The sequence below is a fragment of the Ascaphus truei genome, chromosome 12 (genome assembly GCF_040206685.1).
Source record: "Ascaphus truei isolate aAscTru1 chromosome 12, aAscTru1.hap1, whole genome shotgun sequence".
Lineage (NCBI taxonomy): Eukaryota > Metazoa > Chordata > Amphibia > Anura > Ascaphidae > Ascaphus > Ascaphus truei.
In genome coordinates this window covers 42479944-42495499 of record NC_134494.1, presented here as the reverse complement: position 1 = coordinate 42495499, position 15556 = coordinate 42479944, and the positions used below count along the sequence as shown (strand labels likewise).

Here is a 15556-nt window from a genome sequence, read left to right as displayed (position 1 = left end):
CCCTTCCGTGTCCGGCTCTGGGCCTAGAAGTGTAACATTTTCATATCCATTCAGCCTCTAAGCCAGGGCTGGGCAACTCCACTCCTCAAGGGATACCAACAGGACAGGCTTTCAGGTTATCCCTGCTTCAGCACAGGAGGTGCAGTCTTCGACTGAGCCACTGATTGAGCCACCTGTACTGAAGCAGGGATATCCTGAAAAACCCGACCCATTTGTGGCCTTTGAGGGATGGAGTTGGCCGCCCCTGCTCTAATCTATACTTCCTTAACCTGTTCGCTGCACAAGCTGACCACTGCAACAGTGAAAAGGTTAAATGCTCCATCTCTGTAATACCTGCAGCTGTGTGAAATAAATGTGTGCCTGCCTTTCTCATGAAGATTACTAGCGGTTTATCTGTCCAGCCTGATATAAATCACTTGTAAAGATAGCTTTACTCTTGTCTCCAAAGGCCGCTGTGGAATTGATCCTACCCCAGCTGTAGAGGCTAAGAATGTGAATCATCTCATAGCCAATGAGGCTGGAATATAATGCAGCAGCAGCAGCAGCTCGGCGGGGGGAACAGCAGGGCGCTCTCCAGGGCGTATTTATCTGCATGAGTAGCGAGGAAGAAGAGAGAATAATGAAAACACAGGAATGAAGTGTGCGGCCGGGAGAGAACCGACGCTCCTGGGAACATCCCGGAACACATCCTGCGCTGGGAAAGAAAGCTGAAAGAAACGGCGTTAGTGGAAGCCACAAACAGTCGTCGCAGATGAGCATGATGCGGTGATTTCTTCCTTTTTTTTGTGTATACTGCGCATATTTTGTGTTTGTGATATGGATATTGCAAAAATCCCCAAATCTGCTGCTGATGCACCATTTGTGCCGTATTTATGGTGGAAAGTAAGGGAATTTCAAGTGAATTTGAGGCAAGTTGTCCCTCACAGTGATTATTTTACATGTGGTCTCCTAACCTTCTGTTACTGTATAGGAGAGGAACATTGTGTTGCTAATGGTTGGCGAGTGCTCTGACTCTGTTTGTAAAGGAGCTTTGTGTCAAGTGACGTGGGCTAAGATAGTAAAGAGTACCTCGATACATTGAATTTAGGCTCCAAGCAGAGACGGGCGAAATCTAAGATGCAATTCGAATCCTCCGCTGGTTGGCCAGTCACTTTTATCTGCAGAACTCCAGAGGATCCGTCAAAAAAAGGCAGATTGTTTTTGTCTTCCCTATTACTTAAAATCTGCCGGACAGGTTCGGATTCTCGGCACCATGAATTTTAAAGAATCCGTCGACAGACTCAATTTAAATCCCAATCCGTGAAACGGCTTTGCATTGATATTTATATACGTCCCATAATAATTCCGTTTGACGGATTCTGTATCCGAACCTGCAAATGGAATCTGAAAAATTTCATTTATTATGGAAGGAGGAGTATATAAATATCAATGTAAACGCGTTCCGCGGATTCAGATTTAAGTTGAATCTCTCAATGAATTATTTAAAATCCGGGCGGCCGAGACCCAACGACGGATTGTGAAGAATCCCAGCGGCCTTAGAATTAAGTCATCCGACGGAGAATTTTATTCTGCGGATCAGTTTGACTGGGAGAGCCATGGAATGGATTAAGGTCGGATGTCATCATTTGTAGACCACACAGATTCTTTAAAATTCATCGATGGAGCCCAGATTCGGGTATTTTAAAGAATCCACCAACAGCTTCTACTTAAATCAAAATCGACGGAACAAAACAGTGGCTTACACTTGAGGCTTCACCCCTATTTATATACTCACCCCATAATGAATCAGCTTGCGGATTCGGATTCTGAATCAGTTGGAGGGAATTTCAGTAAAGGGGGGAAATGAACCTGGCTTTTTGAGACGGATCCGCTGAATTCCGCGGACGAAAGGAAGTGGCTGATCCACGGCGGATTCAAATTAATCTCTACTACTCGTAACAAATAAAAGGATTGCTGACAAAGCTGTAAAAAAAATACACTTTACTATAGTTGGAAGTGATCAGAAAAACAGAATCCACACTGCGGCATCTTTAGCGCTTATTATATACAAGAATGGGGTAAATTACCTGAAATGTTCAGTTTCGCTAAGCATTTCTTTAAAGAACATTTGAAAGGATGAGACTAGCACCTTCTCTACCCACCTTTAAGTCCCACCTTAAAACACACCTGCTTAAGGAAGCATATGAGTAGCTACGTGGCTGATACTATAAACCTCATACTGTACATAAACCTTGCCCCCCTGCAGACGCACTAACTAGAACTCACTCCTACTATCTCTGTACATTCTTCCTACCTACCAATTAGATTGTAAGCTCTTCGGAGCAGGGACTCCTTTTCCTAAATGTTACTTTTATGTCTGAAGCACTTCTTCCCATTGTGTTATTTATATGATTGTAACGTGTATTACTGCTGTGAAGCGCTATGTACATTAATGGCGCTACTGTATATAAATAAAGACATATATACACACATACATACTAGTTGCAATGGTCCCAGAAAGAGTAAGATGTTTCCTAGGTTGTGTTTAATGTTAATGGACCAATATATGAAAGGTACTGTACAAGGATGGATATTGTTGGGCTTTTCTGCACTATATTGGGCTATTGCTATTCCCTGGCGTTTCAGTGTTTATATGTGATCTAAAACATGATTTCTAGAAACAAAATTTGCTCACCAATAGTCTACCAATACTTTATTTTTAACCCCTTGGCTGTGTTAGGACCCACAATGCATTATGGTTCAGTTCTCTCTGGCAGTGACCAGTAGCCTCCAATCACACATTTCTCCTTCATCTTTGCAGTTCAGAGACCCCCCAAATCCAGTTGCTCTCTGCCATCGCCTAAGTGGCCATGTCTCTGTATGTTAAAACCAGACTGCAATGTAAATGGCATATTTGGAACCCCATTAAAGTAATGACTTTCCGTAATGAGATAATATTGTGGGGAAACGTACTGTTTTCTCTCCCAACCTATTATCCCCTTCTAGTCATTTTGACCGATTCCATTTTGATTGGACTCATTAGATGGCATCCGTTATTAGATTGTCGCTGCTGCATTGTTTGTTACGGGCTCTGATTATTTTCCCCCTAGAGATGATCACTCTAAAAAATAAGTATTTTCTCTCGTTCTACATGGAGAAGACAAGCGTCTCCATGTGTCAAAGGTAAAATGTTGGTGCAAAGTTGTTATTGTGTCGCAACTCATGCTGAAATATAATTGTGCTGGGCAGAACTTAAGCTCAGTTGCGCCAGTCTGTGCCCACCTGTGATGAGATGAAGGATTTATGGAGTTAGTAGCCGGAGTTTGGGCAGAGTTACATATTGTACGCATATAGGCACAGGTCTATGAGTTAAACAATGAGCGGCTTGTGTTAATTTCTTGATGTTTTTTTTTGTTTTACAGAAGATTGAAGCAGGGAGTCTCGAGAGTTGAACCCCATTAATTTCAGCTCAGGGTGCCCCTGCTTCTGGAGATACTTACCTCCGTAGTAGGTGCCGGTAGTCGGTCCGGTTGAACTGGCTGGGCTTTAAAGTTTAAAGCTCCCACGTCACATGAGCCTAAAAGAAGCCACACTCATGTCACGGCTTCTGATAGGCGCACAAGGCGTGGGAGCTTTGAACATTTCGTGATCGCTGCTTGCCGAGCAGAGCAGCTACTGGCACCTGCTACAGAGGTAATGGTCTCTGAATGCAGGGGTTTCCCAGAGCTGGAATTAACGGGGCTCAGCTGCAGAGACCCCTGCTTCAATCTACTATATATTTCTGAAAGCACTGTATGTCTGCGTCCCTAGCAGCAATCTCATTGGTCCCTTGGCCTGCCCGCCCCCGCACCTCTCATTGGCCTGAGGCAGAGTGACGGGCAAAAAAAAAAAAAACCACACACACACACACACACCCCCTCACACCCTCACACCCTCACACCCTCACACACACACCCCCCTCACACACACACACCCTCACTCTCCCCCGTCAGTTGGACCGCAGCTCACCTTCCACACACCCCCCCCCTCCTCCTCTCCCGGTGCCCCTCACTCTCTCCCCCCACCTCACCCAAATCCCCACGCTCCGCAACATCCCCAGCCGCACCATCACCCTACGCGTGCGCCGCGGCCCTCCTGCTCAGCAGCAAACTCCAGGCTCCTCCCCCCTCGCGGCGCGGCCCGGGCCTCCTGCTCTCCCACTCACGTGCGCCGCTACCGGAGAGGGGAAGCGCGGCGCGGGACTCCCCCTCACGTGCGCCGCTACCGGAGAGGGGAAGCGCGGCCCGGGCCTCCTGCTCTCCCCCTCACGTGCGCCGCTACCGGAGAAGGGAAGCGCGGCGCGGGACTCCCCCTCACGTGCGCCGCTACCGGAGAGGGGAAGCGCGGCGCGGGACTCCCCCTCACGTGCGCCGCTACCGGAGAGGGGAAGCGCGGCGCGAGACTCCCCATCACGTGCGCCGGCTCCCGGACGGAGGGGAAGCGCGGCGCGGGTCTCCTGCCACTCTTGCCCCACCCCCCCCCCCAGCTTCCCGAACTCACCTCCTGCCCCAGCCAGATGCCATGGGGTCAAGGTAAGTCACCCACCGTCTCCCACCCACCCAGTCACCCACACACCCACCCAGTCACCCACCCACTCACTCACTCAGTCACCCATTCAGTCACCCACCCACCCACTCAGTCACCCACCCACTCAGTCACCCACCCACTCAGTAACCCACTCACTTAGTCACCCAAAAACTCACTTAGTCACCCACTCACTCAGTCACCCACCCACTCACTCAGTCAAGTCACCCACCCACTCAGTCAAGTCAACCACCCTGTCACCCACCCACCCAGTCACCCACCCACCCAGTCACCCACCCAGTCACCCACCAACCCACCCAGTCACCCACCCAGTCACCCACCCAGTCACCCACCCACCCAGTCAATGTCAAACCCAGTCACCCACCCACCCAGTCACCCACCCACCCAGTCAGTCACCCACCCAGTCAGTCACCCACTCACCCACCCAGTCAGTCACCCAGTCAGTCACCCACTCACCCACACACCCACCCAGTCACTTTCACCCAGTCACCCACCCACTCAGTCAAAGCCACCCAAAGCCAGCCAAGTCACCCACTGAGTCACCCAGTCAGTCACCCACTCACCCACCCAGTCAGTCACCCACCCACCCAAAGTCACCCACCCACCCACCGACCCAGAGTAACCCACCCACCCACCGACCCAAAGTCACCCACCCACCGACCCAAAGTCATCCACCCCCCGACCCAACTCACCCACCCAACCACCGACCCAAAGTCACCCACCCACCGACCCAAAGTCAAACCGACCCAAAGTCACCCACCCACCCACCGACCCAAAGTCACCCACCCACCAACCCAAAGTCACCCACCCACCCACCGACCCAAAGTCACCCACCCACCCACCGACCCAAAGTCACCCACCCACCGACCCAAAGTAACCCACCCACCGACCCAAAGTCAAACCGACCCAAAGTCACCCACCCAGTCACCGACCCAAAGTCACCCACTCAGTCACCAACCCACCCACCCACTCAGTCAAGTGTCACCCACCCACACAGTCACCCACACACTCAGTCAACTCAGTCACCCACCTAGCTGTCAAGGGGGGGGGAAGCCTAACCCTGTCGTACGCCCCCCCCAAAATTACATCCCGGGCAACGCCGGGTCTCTCAGCTAGTGCTATATAAAAATGTAAAAAAAAACTTGGCAAAAAAAAATCCGCGGCACGGATTGCCATTTTAAAGATGGCGCAAGTAATCCAAAATCACAAACAGTAGAAATACAGTTGATGAATATGTCGTTTTTCCATTTCCTGTGGCTGAGAAAATCATGTGAAGCTGCATGTCATGCTTGGGTGCCATCTTGGAATGTTTATATGCTGCATGCACATTATGATCCGTGAGAATGTCAAGAGACATTAAAATTAACCCTCTCACTCCCTTGTACAATAACAAGAGGAACTGGGGTATTACAACTAAAAAAGCGTCAAATATGAAAACCCGAGAGATAGCACTGCAGAACCACTAATAATGGCTACATTTGACGAAGCCTATCCATCCTTATGACGAGGAGACTACTTTAGTGCATGTGATAACCCTCGTATACAATTACATATAAAATACATATGATAACAATTTAATAACACTCATAAAAAAAGAATAAAAATACTAAGATGCTATGTGGAAAATCTGGGTAATTCTCTCAGTTAATCAAAGGTAAAAATTAAAGTTCAAGGAGCACTTATATTACATTCTAATTCTCTTTGAGAAAGGACGCTAGATCGAATTCCATGGGTGCTGATTAATTCGGAGACCACGTGGGATATAGGGACCCAGTACATTTATCTGACCAAGATAAAGATACCAATCAATGTCCATAACTTATTGATTTGCTGTAAGTAGGCATTTATGGGGAAAGTTGCAGTGACCTATGGTAGAAGTTACTGCGCAATGGTCCATTTTGTCTCTTTCTTCATTCACAGAACCACCGTATTCTGAGGACATCAAGTGTAATCAAAGACTGCACACCTGCACTGATTACAGCATTATTTCAGGACTGGTATAATTAACCCCTATTTGCGCCAAGGACTTTGAGTTCTCTTGACATTCTCTCATTATTGTTACAAGTCATTGGCTAGACTTGTTTTATTGTTCTCTCGAGCTGCCATTCTAAATTTTCACATTTAGATTTTTTTAGGATTTACACAAATTTAACACTTATTTGTTGTTATTGGTTATTATAATTTTAGTCACGTTAATTTTGTGTGCTATAATCACTTATATCACGTTATATTGTGGTAGTTCGTACTTTATAGGTTTATTTAGGTAGAGCGCTCATTGTATGCTCATTCAGTAGTAGTGTACATTATGACTCGAATTTATTAAGTAGTCCTCTGACATTATACGAAAGAGAATAAACAACAGCTTGAATACCGTGACCTATAAATCAAAATATAAAAATAAAAAACACAGAATGCTCAAACTCAATATAATGCAATGATTAAGAATAACCGAGTTATTTCCATGCAGTCTTGGTTTATTTACTCTCTCAATGAGTACAGTGAAGAAATGTCCAAATAAGATGGGGAAAAAAACCTACGGCTCAAAAAGAAAAGAATACAATACTGCAATCTGTAAAAGTATTGTGATCTCCCACTTCAAACTCACAAAAACATTTCTTTACATGAGGATGCATAGAAATGTCTTGTAGACTCCTGGAAACCCTTGTCTTCTCCCCACTGCGACTCCCAATGGAACTCGAGATGGAACTCAAAGAGAACACAACAGCACAGATAGCATTCTATTTGTGTTCCATATCGAGTTCCATTGGGAGAAGAGAGAGGGGATATCCAGGAGTCTACAAGACATTGCTATGCATCCTTATGTACAGAAACGTTTCTGGGTGTTTAACACATTGGAGTGAGGAATCAAAATAATGTCACAGATTGCACTATGTTTTCCCACCAGTTCTTTTTCTTCTTTCTTGGCCATTTTTTGCCATTAAACACCCGGTGCTGGATGACACTTTTCAGCCCATTGACTTGAATTGACTGTAAATTGTATACAGTACCAGAAGGTATGTTGTGCTACAAACTTGTGTTATAAATATGGCGTTATATCTTGTAAACTACTTCTTCATGAGGGAGAACATTTTCAGAATAATGTGAATGGAGCTTCACTCTTCTCCAACATGGGGTAAGGTGAATGTAAAGCATTTAGTTGCAAACCCTTATTTATGCTGTGGTTTAAACATTTGTGCTTTAAACTTTTTTTTAATCATTTTTCTCATAAATAGAGATACAGTACATGAACCTGTCTAGATTTTAAGGCACCTTAACTGTCACAAGCCATCGCAAAACCGGGAAATGATGGGCCAATGGAGATTTGTATTTTGTCAGATTCCAAGGCAAATACATACTTATGCATTACTCATTCATTTTGCAAATACAATATGTGCATATTTCTCCTGGTATTGCTAATTGCTAACCAAGTTTCAGAAAAGAAAATAGGAAAATTGTAATGGTTGTATTGAGGTCACATGTGCTCTCTGGGTAAGATATTCACTCTTGCTGGGGTTTCTGTGAGTGTCTGTAGATGCTATAAAATGATATGTTGTTAACAACTGTACATCAATTTCACATGCCTTGGGATTTACTAATAAATCCATGGGGGCAGAGTTATGATCAGAGAGCCATACATGTATTTCCATTATTTTGTCACATTTAAGGGAAACCTGGAATATAATAAAATGGTGAGATTTGTCTGTGTATTTTTTGTGACATTACGCTTTTGTAAAATGCTTCTCCAGCCCTCATGGAATTTTGCTCCAAACGTCCTCACTGGGATATACAGGAAGGAGCAGTAACCTAATGTCTCTGGTTTTTCACAGGATAATGACTTATCCAGTCTAATCTATGATAATTTGGACAAGTCACTTTGTCTCCTTGAGTAACATAAAAATAGAGAGCAGATAACAGCCACTTGTCTCACCCAGTCTGCCCATTCTCCTATCTGTTGGCAGCTCCAACCAGTCTTGGATGAACAGCGTGAGTCTTGGGTCAATAGTTTGTATGATAACTCTTCCATCTTGGAAAACCTCATGAGCAGAGATGGGTGAATCCGCCCAAATCCGTTTCCCAGATTTTCTCGCATTTTCCCCCCCAAATCCGTTTTGCGGTGTAAAAACGGCAGACGGGTTTGGGCGGTTATAATCCGCGTGAAGTCATCATAACCCACCGTTTGATACAATGCGTTGACCGATTTGTAGAATCAATCTCCATATTCAGCAATCTTGAGAATCCATCAAGGGATTGGTGGATCCGTCCACGGGTTGCGGAATCCAGAGAGTGTATTGTTAATAATAATAAAATATCCGCAAAACGCAAATCACCCTTTTTGAGATTGATCCGCTCAAAAGCTTATGGCACTGTCATCACCAGAAACCCCCATCTTTGGGTACACTTGGGTGCCTGCCTTGGATATATTGAATCCACTATGTTTGCTATTGTACTGCTGTTCAATATTGGATTACTATTAGAATTTATTTTGCTCTCACACCCAAGAAAATGAAACAATACGGTCTCTCTACAGTGGCAGTTACATTTTTTGTTGTTCCAGCAACAAATCGTTTAGTTTTTTTTCCCTTCTCTCTTTTTATTAAAATTTTTGCTGTGTTCACGCATGTCACCCTACATTCTGGGTACTAGGGAGGGAGTGTGTTAGTTTAGCGCGGCCTCATAGCACGCACACAGCTGGTTTGGCGCCGATCTTCTTTTTAACATCTCACTGTTAGACACTTGTGCATAGCACTTACTTGTCTGGTAGAAAGGCCCTAAATTGGACCGAAACATCACTCTTTATGTAAATAACTATGCTTGATTTGCAACAAAGTGAGTGCGGATTCTCCTTGCGATATAATAAATATCTACCCATACTAACAAAGTCTCCTTTGTCATAGCGTACGCTCACCTTTTCCTACTATTTCTCCTGACTCCCCGTGAATCTCTGCAGTCTGTTTCTTTGTCACGCAAGAAGCCCCGAGAACTAAACATGGATTATTCAGAAAAATGCTTGCAGCTTCCTTTCCCAAAACCAATTCTGTAACAACCTTTTTTGGAGCCGTTCCTTGATGTGAAATGACACAGCCTGTGGTATTGTACATCATTACCGTGCTTTTTATTCTTCCGCATGGTAATGGAGGCTTTTGTTTTTTCCCTTTTCTAAAAATCCTATGAATATATGAATAGATTTGAATGAATTCCTGTGCAGGGGAGTGTGTGTCAGGCACATGGAGTATATTCAGGTATGCTTCTGGAGGCAACATTCAGGAGACAATTAAACCCATTTGCTGTGAGCGGATCCTGCAACACATTGCTTTGCAAAGATCACTGTACAATTGAAATGCAAAGTAGGCTGTAAAATAACATCGAACTGTCTGACGAAGAGATGGGAACAGATTTCCCATTAGTTTATAATGTCAAATGGCAAATAGAACTCAAACATTAACACTGATACATGAAATGCTATGGGAACTACTTATGTGAAGTGAAATGTGGATGTGTTGGTTAAATACAGTACCTATAGTTTCAGCTTGAATCAATGGAACTTCTTTCTGCGAGATCTGTTCTCAGTAGAGTCATGGTGGCAGCTCTGGGTTCCATCTCATTTAAGGACCTTTTATTGTCAAACACAGCCATATCAGAAGTTTTAGTCTGTGCTAATCTTCCAGGACGGCATGTATGGAGCCCCGAATACCATTCAATCACGCTGAAATGGGGTCAGTCTCACTCAAGAACAGGAGTCAACTGTGTCCAACTCCTCCTGTCCATTAAATGAGTACGGTCAAGAACATAGAAACCTCAGCTCAATAAAATTTAAGGTAAGCTGTCCCGTCATTGGGAATATGCTCTAGGCAGTAAACAAAGTGAGAACCCCCTCCTTACCGTATGGGCCTGTGATTTATGGCAACAAAGAGGATAATGAGACAAACAGTATCTACTTGTACGGTACAGTCTGTATCCCTGTCACCAATCTCGACCTGACTAACCATGAGATGCTCATGAAGATTCCTACTGATGGCTCACACCAAGACTGACACTTCTGCAGAGGCCCCCACTTCTCCACCTCTTTACACCTCACCCATGTTCATCTCAGAAATTACAGTCTCTTAGTTGTCCGCAAGCCATGATCACTCGGTCCAACTTGTCTGACCATTTTCCTAGCTGCCGTGAAGCCTCACACACTGTTTGGTCCGTGGCTTCTTTCTCCGGCAATCTCAACTGGGAAATGTGTTGTGTTTCCTTTCTCATTATTCATTCCTTTAAACCCACATTTACAACATGAGCTTGTGTCCCAAAGCATTTTTGAACTGGTGGTTGGTTCACAGCAGCTTTTATATTATTAATATTCAATTTTAAACGCACACGTGTGTATATATAAAATATATATATATATATATATATATATATATATATATATATATATATATACAGTATATTATATATATATGTATATATGTGTCACAAGCACTGCAAGCTGAAGCACTGCTTTAAAATGATGCACAATGTATTAATAGAATGCAATATAATGTTTGTCTCTGTACTACATTCACAAATAGGTCAATATTGCTGGGTTAAAATGTGGTATTTAAAAAAAATGGGGATTACAGGGCGAATTTCCACCATATTCACTTTGTATTATGTATTCATAACTGGGTTGCAGTATTCCTTTCATTTGCATACACAGAAAATGGTGCGAACTCAGCATTGATTCCTGAGGCAACCAATGAATTGCAAACTGATGTCTTCAGGCACCAAAGGGGGTTATATACAAACACCGTAGAAATGAAACATAAAAAGTATAACATCAATATGTGTATAATATTAAGTCTTATGGTTTAATATGAATGACCATGACTAGCTGGCCACTTGGACTACTAAGGGGTTAATATATGAATATGTTGTTCAATGTTCATATAATGTATTTGTGATCACCTACTCTGGGTTGGCTGGTCTTATTTTGCCTATATTTATACAGAGGCCGTTATATACATACAGATGTTGCGATATTTACAGTCTGCGAGCCGCGGCTGAAAAAGCTTAAAGCCGCAGATACTGAGATAGTGCTGCTGCGATAGCTTCCGGATCAGACACCCTGATAATTCTCCGGCACCCTGGCGGTTGCGGGTCCGCAGCTTGCCACGTTGCCGAAAACAGTACGTCTTGCTACACCTGTATTCAATCTGCACACCAACAGGCATTAGGTGATAAAGATATGCAATATGTTGGGTGTTAGGCTGATATCGCCTGGTATCAGAGTTTCGTGAATAGCACGGGAACAAATAACAAGGCGCTAATTCCTTACGTGCGCACATTTACATGCTCATTTGCATATGTCACTGTAGAAAATAACTCACCCATACAGAGGAAGCGAGGCTCACTGCATAGAACAGCGGCTGAAAATCTTAAACAGAGGCCCTTAATTATCCCCTGCGTTATAAGAAAGAGGCTTCATTTGGGTTTGAAAGCAAATTCACCAGGGGAACCCTTTTGAAGAAATCCCCCTCCTCCCCAAATGAACTTGACATCAATATTTCTTCAAAATGCAAAATTAGAAAAGGCTATTTCTATAACGTATGAAATCAGAGGGAAACATTGCACGTTATTATTTTAACCCCCTATCTGCTGGAGGGAGAAAGGGGTTGTCTTGCCTTGCACGCCCCTCTGTTGCTGACATGGATAATAGATGCATACTGAACTTGATGGGAATTCCAAAGCGGCCTCCTGGAAAACTGTATTTTTTTGCTGTTGTTTATGACACAATTGGCTCCAAGGCATGGAATAGACAGAGCTGTCAAGCAAAGCATGTGTCTGCTGGATTCACTCCGTATATTTCTGGGCAGCGCAATCTGCCCCAGGATTCTAGTTCCAAGGACTTATACCCAGAGCATCTGCTGAACAACCAATCCTGCACACCCCGAAAATAAATCACTGGCTTTGTCTGCAACACCAAAATATGTTTCTAGCATGAAAAGAAGAGATGGCGCATTCAGTAACAATGCAGCTGCATTTATTTTTAGATAAACGTGCAAACATTTCCAGCAAACTCTTTGATTTCAAAGTCCAACAAGTGGCACTCGGTGAAGAAAAAAAAATAAAGCACAATTGTTGATGTCTTTGAACAAAGCTTTTATGTGCTGTTTGTAGTTATTCTGACCTCTGCTGAGTACTGGAGTACTCTGGCTATATTTGCTGCTACATTGTAGGTCTTATGGGGGGCTGGGAAAGAATTGGCATTTCCACTAACAGAAAATGGCAGTTATGCTGCCGAATGCTGAGTGTTTTAAAAAATATATTTCTGTGTTTTAGTCAAATAAGACACCCCACTGGTGCCAGAAGATACCTTAAAGCTAGGTGATGGGTGAATGTGGCAAAGTTCGGTTCACAGGGGAAATTACCGACTATTTTGAATATTAAAATGTTGTTTTTGAATATTAAAATTTTTTTGAATATTCTTTTCATTTTATTTTCCAATATTCTCCAATTTTCTACTGCCTCCCCCCATTTTCAAATATTCTCTCATTTAGAATTTTCAAATATTCCAACTCCAATGAATTTGCGAAAATGCGAAATTTGGGCGAATATTTCGCCCATCTCTACTTAAATTCCATTCAAGTGAATGACATAGCACTGCTTAATAAATATGTAGGATAATACATCTTCCAAACTTAATATATCAACTATACATATTAATCAAGTTCTAGTATATGAAACAGCGTAGGGTTGCAAGGTGTCCAGTATTGAACTGTACTGCCCTGTATTTGAACACTGTCTGGTAGAAAAATTTGAGATAATACTGGACATGTATATGTCCGGTATTACCTCTCTGGACATAGTGACCTGACCAGCTTGGGGGGCCACTAGGATTTCCCTGCTTCTGGGCAATACAGCCAATCAAGAGGAGGTGTCAGGAGCCTGGGGATGGGACCAAGGAGAGGAGGAAACAGCATGGAGCAGAGAGGTGAGAAGGGTGTGTGTGTTGAGCACATCGCATCTTTCACCATTGTGTCCGGTATTTGTGTAGAAGCCACCTGGTAACCCTAGGAACAGGTAGGCGTGTAGGGCCATATTAATTAATCTGTGCTATTCCATAAAACACCTTTATGTGACGAACGACACCTTACAACCCATTCAGATGGTCCGTAAGGTGTCTTCCTGTGCTGTTTTATAGAATAGCATTGCTTAGTACCTTTCGACCTTAACCCTTCGATAGTTGGAAAGGAGAAATTCATTAATATATTCTTTTCAACAATTCCCCAGAGTAACTAGCGAAAGAACTGATGCTAAAACAGATATGTGTGATGAAGACCAGGAAGTTATTCATTAAACTCTGATAGTGCCGACCAAGGCACTATTGCACAGAAACTCCTATTGAAGTCAGTGTGATTTTCCTTGCAATCATTTCCCCAATCTGAACTATCACAGTTGAATAAATAACCCCCATTGTCTCAGAGCCACGCACACTTTACGTGGCACATTCAGTGGAAGAATTGGAGACGTTTCCCCATTGAAAGGGCCTGGCACATTGCATGGTTAATGCCATTTATTAAATAATCCACGGCCAGCAGGTTCTGTAGCAAATTACCGGGCATAGCTTCAACTATCAAGTAAGTGTGCTAATACACAGCTGAACAACACATTCCCTTCATACCTTTCATTGAAGTGCCTCACTTGAGCCTCCCTTTCGTCACACAGCACGGTCCCATGTTAACGCCACTTGTCGTGACTCCATGCTCACAGGGTATTTGGGTTGCCATAAATTCCACAGAGGCTCTCCATACACCGCGATATCTGTTCAACACACAGAGAGGCCTTAGCGTTAGGAATACGAGTTGTACAAAGAGAGTTATTATTAGCAGCAGAAACTAAAATTAGATGTTTTCAAAGCTGCTTCAACACAGCAGTCTTCTCTTCCCCGCTTGCACATTTTCATATTTAGCCACACAAATTAATATCAAGCAGGGCTATGTATTTGTAGGCAAACATGTATTTTGTTGAGAATTGAACGCAGAAACGTTTATATTTTTAAGAATGTTCTGAATTAAAATGTCAACGTTTCCTCCCCATCTCGGGGGTCCCTCTGGTTAAAGGTGGTCCCTAAACTCATTGGGTTATTGAAGTATGCCTGGTGCACTGTGTACATACTGTAATTACTAAGTTGCCTATAATGGTAACAAGCTACTTTGGGGTCTGTTAACTAAGATCCAATGTCATTGACACACTGTCAAACAATCATGAACTCCTTCTGTACTTAATGTGCTAATAATTGCTGTGATTAGCGACTACGCCTGCGTGTGTCTTTAAATCCTGTAATATAACAAGCAAAATGTAGTCACTGTGTATCTGCTCTGAATTGTTTTGCACGTTCTCTTTGGCAAAGTGTTTATTCCTATTGGAGACAACTGTAAAATTGTGTAGCCTTGGAGAGCCTGGTCTCCAGGGGAGAGCTTTCCTGTCCGAGACCTAGAGGATCAGACAGCAGCTCTCTGGGGACCACTGGAGTCCTGGTAAGAGCAGGAGGGAAAGTGCCATCATGTCTCAAGAAGTTACTCTACACTTCTCAAAGAAAGTAAAACTAAAATAAATGCTGTGGGGTAGATCCACACAGCTCCATTAATGACTTAGTGAGACAACTTCAGCTGTCTCGTTAAGAGCGAATGGGATTCTTCAAAGCCCAGTAACGATGCGTTAAGTGCCGTAACGAGCCCTTGCGTTACTATAACGGACGTAAGTGATATGCTAATGTTATGCAAAGAGGCGTTCCCTGTAACAGCGTAGATTCCCAGAGATATCCGGTATAGTTACCGCAGGGATTTAATGTTACGTTAGTTAGATCAGAGATAATGGCGGTGTTACTCACACCCACACCCTGAGACGGGTCTGTTACAGGGTCTGGGTAAGTGTAAAACCACAGTTAGGTCTGATTTAACTTTCGTATTGTTATTTACAGGGTTCCTTTCCTCTCCTGTCTTCTCTTTTTTTTACTTTAAACACTTAT

At 43.6% G+C, this 15556-nt stretch overlaps 1 protein-coding gene across 3 annotated transcripts in view; it reads right to left on the bottom strand.

Moving 5' to 3' along the window:
- Window positions 1-15556, bottom strand: part of LRRC4C (leucine rich repeat containing 4C) — a 624976-nt gene that overhangs the window by 227745 nt on the left and 381675 nt on the right. For all 3 annotated transcript variants that reach the window (XM_075567543.1, XM_075567545.1, XM_075567544.1), the window contains exon 3: window positions 14210-14349. The gene's annotated coding sequence lies outside the window, so the exon portion shown is untranslated. The remainder of the gene's footprint in view (window positions 1-14209; window positions 14350-15556) is intronic.